At 41.7% G+C, this 7,220-nt stretch overlaps 1 non-coding gene across 1 annotated transcript; it reads left to right on the top strand.

Annotated features, from left to right (window-relative positions):
* Positions 1-6,324: 6,324 nt before the first annotated feature.
* On the top strand, positions 6,325-6,430 carry LOC148542118 (U6 spliceosomal RNA). Its single transcript, XR_015878426.1, has one exon. It is a non-coding gene; the product is annotated as a U6 spliceosomal RNA (small nuclear RNA).
* The last annotated feature ends 790 nt before the right edge of the window (positions 6,431-7,220 follow it).

Below are 7,220 nucleotides of genomic sequence, written 5' to 3'. Positions count from 1 at the left end.
GCATGGGAAATGGCAGACATTACAATAGGCTCATCATCCACATCATGAACATTTTCTTTATATTTGCTTAAGAGAGGGTACAAATTGCTTGTTACCTTTTTATGGGTATTTTTGATAACTGTACTTGCACCTCCATCCACATAAGGTGGGGGTGGTGCGCGTGAACTGCTGGCAATACCTTCTACAACGCTACCTTGCTGCACGTGCATGCCATTTTGCAGCTCGCCCGCATTGCAATTCAGCGTCGCGGATGTATTCTCTGGCAATGCGCTCGCAACGCTAGTTTGCGTCGCTTGCACATTTTTAAGCCACGCATCCCCTTCATGCTGCCACAACTTTAAACATTCATAATATTTGACCTTTTTCTCTCGGGAGTGCATCAGACTGATGTGATCCCGGACATTATCTAATACATCTTTATCAAAACTACCAATTCTGGGAAACAGTCTAACACTCTTCATCGTCATTTTAAACCATACATCACAATACCTTATTGCATAAGTACCGTACTTAGTATGGATAATACGACGGGCCGATCCAAACGGCGCTTCCATTAGCAGCACATCATTGTCTAACATCTCTATTGTTTGCATGGCTCCCATTCTGAGACAACTCCTATGTTTTTCAATAAAGATTTAAACTGGTGAAAGACAGTCAAGATACTTTCACTTACCTGTGGATGATTTAAATGGCAGCGCCCACACACCTGTGAAGATTTGAAGAAGGCTACTCCACACACCCACATAAGATTTAAGAAGGCAACTTCCACACCTATGGAAGTTTAAGTCGGCTACTTCCACGTACCTCTCTACAGCAAAGACAACATGTACACCTGCTACTGTGTATAGAGTGGTAAGCTGCTTACCGAGCGGCTAGCACTTAGCCCTTAAAGGTCATACGGTACCTCTAACTTTAGGGATCAAGTTACCCCTACCAACAAATACTCACTGTTACACACTTTTTTCCTGTGCAGAAAAATACACATTAACCCAGATATTGACAACAATTGAAAAGAATGTAAACCTCAACGGCTTTGTTTAAACACGTGGCAGCACGACCGGAAGTACGTATACGCTATTGTGCGACCAGTCGCATACACAATAATGCGACTACCACACAACCGTATGACAATCTTTAGCTGCGTACACAAAAGTGCGTCTTTACTGTGCTCAAAACTGCGACTCAGCCGCGTGTTCAATACTGCGGCACCCCTTTTAAATGTTAGGTTCTATCAACAAAGGAAAACAAACTTTTTCCTCTCTTGTCCCTGGATTCTAGTCAGCGTCACTGGCTCACACGAAAACGGGTAGCGATCTCTCAGCACCGAGCGGTTGCAGGTAAACCCTGCATGTGGCCACTTCACCCTTTGGTGAGAAATCGATAACCGTAAGTGCCGTGTGAGCGGGTAAGTGACTTCACTACGAGTCCCCAACTAAAGATACTGCCTTTGAACCTCTATATACCCCTGCCTATACCTCCTAATATCCTGCCTATAAACCTCTAAGGATGACGCTAATTTGCGTACGCAGTCATACAGTAAATAAAGACTACAGACCTAGAACCTGTGGTTCCAAAGCACAAAGTATTATTCAAGTAAAAGTACAGCAGTTACATGCTATGATCCTCATATAATCTTAGCGCAAAGAGATTATACAGACCCAAGTACAATTATACATATGCAGCGCTCTCTGGTCCAGATGTAGGCATCTGCAAGAAACCCCTCGTCAATCAGCATTCTGCACGAAGACTAGGAACCCAGGGTCAGAGGACACATATTTATACCCACCAGAAATAAACAACACAATAGAGAAGTTTGTTGCTAATACCATTGGTCCTAAAGGAGAGGGCATATGTTACAAGGCATTTAACAGGTTGGTTCAAATAGACACAGCCCAGCCTCTAACAACTGGTGGTCTCTGGTTTCCCGCCTCATGCAAATCCTAACAGTTGTTCATATAATGTACATTTTGTTGCTTGAAGTCTCTGCGGCCCATAAGTTGAGAATGCATGTTGCGATCTCTCCATTGATATTACCGGAATACTGTTGAGAGAGTACGCATCAGTGCAATACCAAACATGGCTTACTTATCACATATAAAACCTTAGTTACGAAATAACCTTTATTTCCTAGCAATGATAATAAATGTGCATACTCGAATCTTATACCTTATAGCTTATGGAACCTTGTATGTGAATATGTAATGTGTGAGTATGTGGGGTTTGATGTAAAGATGCTAGTTAACTTGGGGCAGATGCATGTGCATGGAGCTAATATTCAGCGTTTTCATACAGGGTCTTATGCATTTGCTAATATGCGACTAGTTAACAGCGCAATTGTGCGTATTAATGTGTGTATGAGAAATGGTGACAGATGCAATCGCATGATGCTAATAGTAATATCGCCACATGTACTAAAGTGTAAGTTTATCTAAAATGGCGCTTAGGCTGCCATTCGCAAAATGGTGTCTTGAGATCTCATTTCCAAGATGGCGTCTTGCGGCCAGTCGCAATATGGCGTCGCTGCAATCCAATTTTAAACTGATCTTGTCTCAGCCAATTATCCAGCTTCGACACCAGGGTCAAGCCACACCTTGTAATAGATTCTTTTTCCTGATTTAAAACTATCGGTCAAAGCTGCTAATGATAAACCACTGGATAGTAAATCTACCCCTGTCTTTTAACAGGTGCAGAAATGGAAGATAAATGTACTCGCTCAGTAAAGCCTTAGTAGCTGCTTAAATATCTTTTAGCTATGTCCCTGGACAGTAAACATACCATACGAGTATACAGTACTTTAACCAATCTCTCATAACACGGATCTTTTCTAAACCATGAGAATATTGGGTTCCATTTAACAAATAGCGGTAAACTAAGATTACCAGTGTTTGTCACTGTATTACTTCATCTAGATGGCAAGAGCAGTAGGGGTAATAGGACATGGCATATAGAACTGACCATAATGCCAGAACTTCTCAAGTGATAACGGTTTACCAGAAACATGACTCAATTGTGAATCAAATTCAACTAATTCCTTCAAAACCAATACAATTTCTAGGAGTGCTATACAGAACAAGTTATCTTTGTCATTCGAAAGATTTTCTATGTTTGGCACATTAAGTACAGTTCCCTGGGTAAGATGGCTCATGTAATCTTTAGCTAGATCTATTGCTATATAATCACAACATCATCTTATCAAGAGACAGCAAGAACGATTAAAGATTAGGAATTGTCTGTCAGATCCAGAATATTTAATGTTAAGAGTTTCCAGTGATACAGGATCATGTGCTCACCCCTTCTAAAAGATAGCACAGGGACATGGTCAAGAAACTACATAATTGTACTGGAAATGAGCAGTATGACAGTAGATTAACAGTTGATGAAGAAAGCATGTTAGAATATTCTCAGGAAACTGGACAGTTGTGGCCTTCATAAATCCTCAATGGGATGCCAAAAGCAAAGCAGCAATGAAGAAAGTAACAAAACTTATCTTGTGCTGAAAAAAAGCTAAAGTCCAGCAACGGCTCCTACCTATGTGGTACATGGGGGATAATGTGTGTGCAAACACAAAAATTCACACCTAGGAACTACCTTATTTGAGAAGATTACGTGCTGGGGTAAGACGAGACTGATCACAGTCCGGAGGAGTTGCAGCAGATGGTACAGTCCAACATCTGAAAAGAGACTGCGGTGAAGCTCTTCCACACTCCTCTCAGACTTCATGTGGCTGCAAGTCTGGATAAGTAGCTGACATATCAAACGTTTATTCTATTTAGATATTTATTGTAATTTATGTGCTGTATGCTGTGTAATTTCTTTATATGTTTTGCTGTCTATTTAGTATTTTCCCTTGCTGATAAATGTCTGAAAAAGGGAGTACTTCTAAGGCTTATACCGCTTTTACACCTAAATCCCAGGTCCGACCTGGGATATTGAACACGGGTCCGTCCTTTTTTGGACCCAGCTTCAGACAAAATTTACACTGCGCTTCAACCCGGGTTATTCCCGGGTCAGCGCCATTTACACTGAACTTGGGTCAGTCCTGTTAAAACTTATGGGAGAGTAGGCAGCTACGTGCTAAAGGTTGCTGGAAAAACATATTTCCTTTATTATCTATCTGGGGAATGCCAGTACTTCTAGGTTATGCGTAGTGAGGTGTGGAGTCAGACACTAGCTTAATTGAAACGATCTCCCACCACCTATACAACCCCTACCTTTCCCCCTTAGCCCAGTCTTGCTTTTAGTGCCGTTGGAGTGAGGCACTGGCTTAGAGTCGTATCTTTTTAGTTAGGTTTTATTTCTTTATTGTAATGTTTGTGATTTAGGGTGCTTAGTTTCTGGCAACAGGTAACAAGCACTAGCAGAGTGTGAGTTAAGAGATTTGTGTGAATCCTGTTTCCCACTCCAAAGACGGCCCCTGAGAGCCTCACCAAACTACAAAGTCCCTGGGTCTCTCTCCATGCAAGACACACATGTGAGGAGGAGGCAGGCAAGAAGAAGGTAAGATTTTACGAAATATATAAAATACCTGGTTGCCTATGTGTACTGCTTTCCGACACACTGCTTGTGAGCAGAGTGGCCGGGGTAGGTTAAAGTACTCAGTCTGTAGAGCTGGCATGTCTCAACTCCTCAGGGCTTCAGCAGCACCAAGCCGCTTCAGTGTCCAATAGCATGCTGGAGGAAGTTACAGAAGCAGCAACATGCTGCTAGCTTTTGGAGAGAGAGGGGCTTGTTTGGTCCCAGGATATGGCGCGCTGTATGTGGTGGCGTGCTGTGGGAGATGTCATCGGTGCAGGCCGCGGTAAAATCTGGGGAACGCCGGAGTCTCAGTATTATCAGGTGTCCTGAGTGAAACAGGGCGCCGCCTCCCTCTAGTACTTATGTAGCAGCTGATCAGTACAGCTGCAAAGCTAACAGTGTCCACAGCGTCTGTGTGGAGGAGTTCAGCATGCAGGGGGATGGCTGAATATGTAATAGTTTTACTAGGATTATACTTGTGTAGTAAACTAGTCAATTCTGAGCATATAGTGTGTGTGTATATATATATATATATATATGGTTAATCCAATGAGCTGCACTCATAGCATCAAGTACACCATTTGGGGTGCTCTATTTATGTGTCTTGTTGGTGGTAGCTTTGTGGCGATTGTCTATGTCTTGACAAAGGTCCTGGTAGGACCGAAACGTCGATTTCATCATGCTATATATGTTAGTTATTAAATATTCCTTCTACTGAATGGTGAGTGCCTATTATCTCTTCCTTATATATATATATATATATATATATATATATATATATAAACTATTTTCTGTTTACTCCACTGTTCTCAGGAATTTAGGCAGTAACATACAGGGGTATATAACATTGTTTACCTTTGGTTGTGCAAAGAGTGGACTTGTTTGCAGGCAATAGATGGGTGAATTAGAGTCTTAATTAACCTCTTTTTGGTCTTTACTATCAATCAGTGCTGCACTTTTCAGAAGGACTAGGTAGCCATCTGTATGTTGTCTGTCTTGTTTTTCATTCTACGTATGGTTAAGCAAAACAAGGGGGCCAAGAAACAAGGTTCAGTCACTGTTTACACTTGTATAAGATGTGGAAAAAAAAAGTTGCCAACAGTATGGACCAAGGGTCGCTCTGTGCTGGTTGTTCACAGGGGGATTAATTATCGGGATGTTTGGCTGAACAGTCGGTGATGCCTAATTGGGCCATGTCTATAGCTGAGGCCATAGGTGAATTACGTCACTCTCAGGCAAATTATATGATACCCTGTGTGCAAAAAACTCCTTTATCTGATCTCTCAGGAGAGCCCAGATGGGCCCAGAATATGGGACCATGTCTCACTCAGATGGCAACATCCCTCAATAAAATGGCAGCAGGGGCTGTAGCCACTAAGAGACGGGCAGGCCATTCCTCTATGGAAATTCCTGGTGAAGAGGTTGCAGCTACCTCTTTCCAGGAAGAAGGGGAATTGGATTCTGATTGAGAGGATACCTCAAACTGGAAGGAAGACTCCCATTCTTATTCAGGTGTTTCTATGTTGATAAATGCGGTCATGGAGACTTTGCATATACAGGAAACAGCTATTCCAGAGACTAGTTCAGTTTCTTTCTCTAAATGTAAGAAGAAACATGTATCTGTTTTCCCTGAATTTTCACATTTTGCGAAAATATTAAAAGAAGCCTGGTTAAAGCCTGATTCCAAATTTCACATTCCGAAGTATCTTTAAGCTTTTTCAGAAGAGGATACAAAGCTTCGGGAAATTCCACCCACAGTGGATGCTCCTATTGCTTGGTTGTTTAGGAATACTATTATTCCCACAATACATGCTTGCTTTGGCAGCACATATGCTAAAATTGGAACTATACAGAGAAGATTAGCATGGCACCTGCGCAGGATGACATGCAAATTCATGAAGCATTCCATATTTTTCTTGCTGCTACATACTCCTTCCTCCCTGCCTACCCCATCTGTGTCACACCTCTTTGTCCCTCCCCTTTAGAATGCAAGCTCTTATGAGCAGGGCCCTCTACCCTCTTGTGCTTCTCCTTTCTCTACTTTTATCTACTTCTTACTCCCCACTAGGCACCTAACGCTTGGTTGCTTTGCTCTGTATATGTATATCTGCAATGTATATTATCCATGTCCTGTTTGTACTGTAAGTCAACCTATTTGTTTATATACTTTGTAAGGCATTGTGGAACACTTGTGGTGCCATATAAATAAATGATAATAATAATACAGTCTGTAACTCTTAAAGATCCTATGGATAGAAAGAGTGAGGCTGTACTAAAATCTTTACTCACTTCATCAGGAATATCGCTGCGTCCACCATTGGCCAGCGCCTGGGTGATAAAAGCTATCGGTCCCTGGATGAATCAGATGATTACTAGTTTCTAATCGGGAATTGTCTAAAACTAATTTCATAGCTGATCATATTTCTGAAGCTCTAACCTTATACCTATATAGGTTATGCTTTGATGGATACTGTTCAGGTACAGTCTCATATTTCTGCACTGGCCATATCCGCCAGTTGTTCACTGTGGCTTAAATGGAAGACAGATGTAAAATTCAAGCATGCTTTAGAGGCACTGCCTTTTGAAGGAGGTGCTTTGTGTGGTCCAGAATTAACCAAAATGATTTCTCAAGTCACAGGATGAAAGAATCCATATCTTCCTCTAACTACTCCAAAAGTAAAAACTCCTACGTATAATTCCTATCG

This window comes from Taudactylus pleione, unplaced genomic scaffold, assembly GCF_031769625.1.
Source record: "Taudactylus pleione unplaced genomic scaffold, aTauple2 ptg000015l, whole genome shotgun sequence".
Taxonomy (NCBI): Eukaryota; Metazoa; Chordata; class Amphibia; order Anura; family Myobatrachidae; genus Taudactylus; species Taudactylus pleione.
Note: the sequence above shows the minus strand (reverse complement) of the source record. Positions and strands in the feature narration are given on the sequence as shown.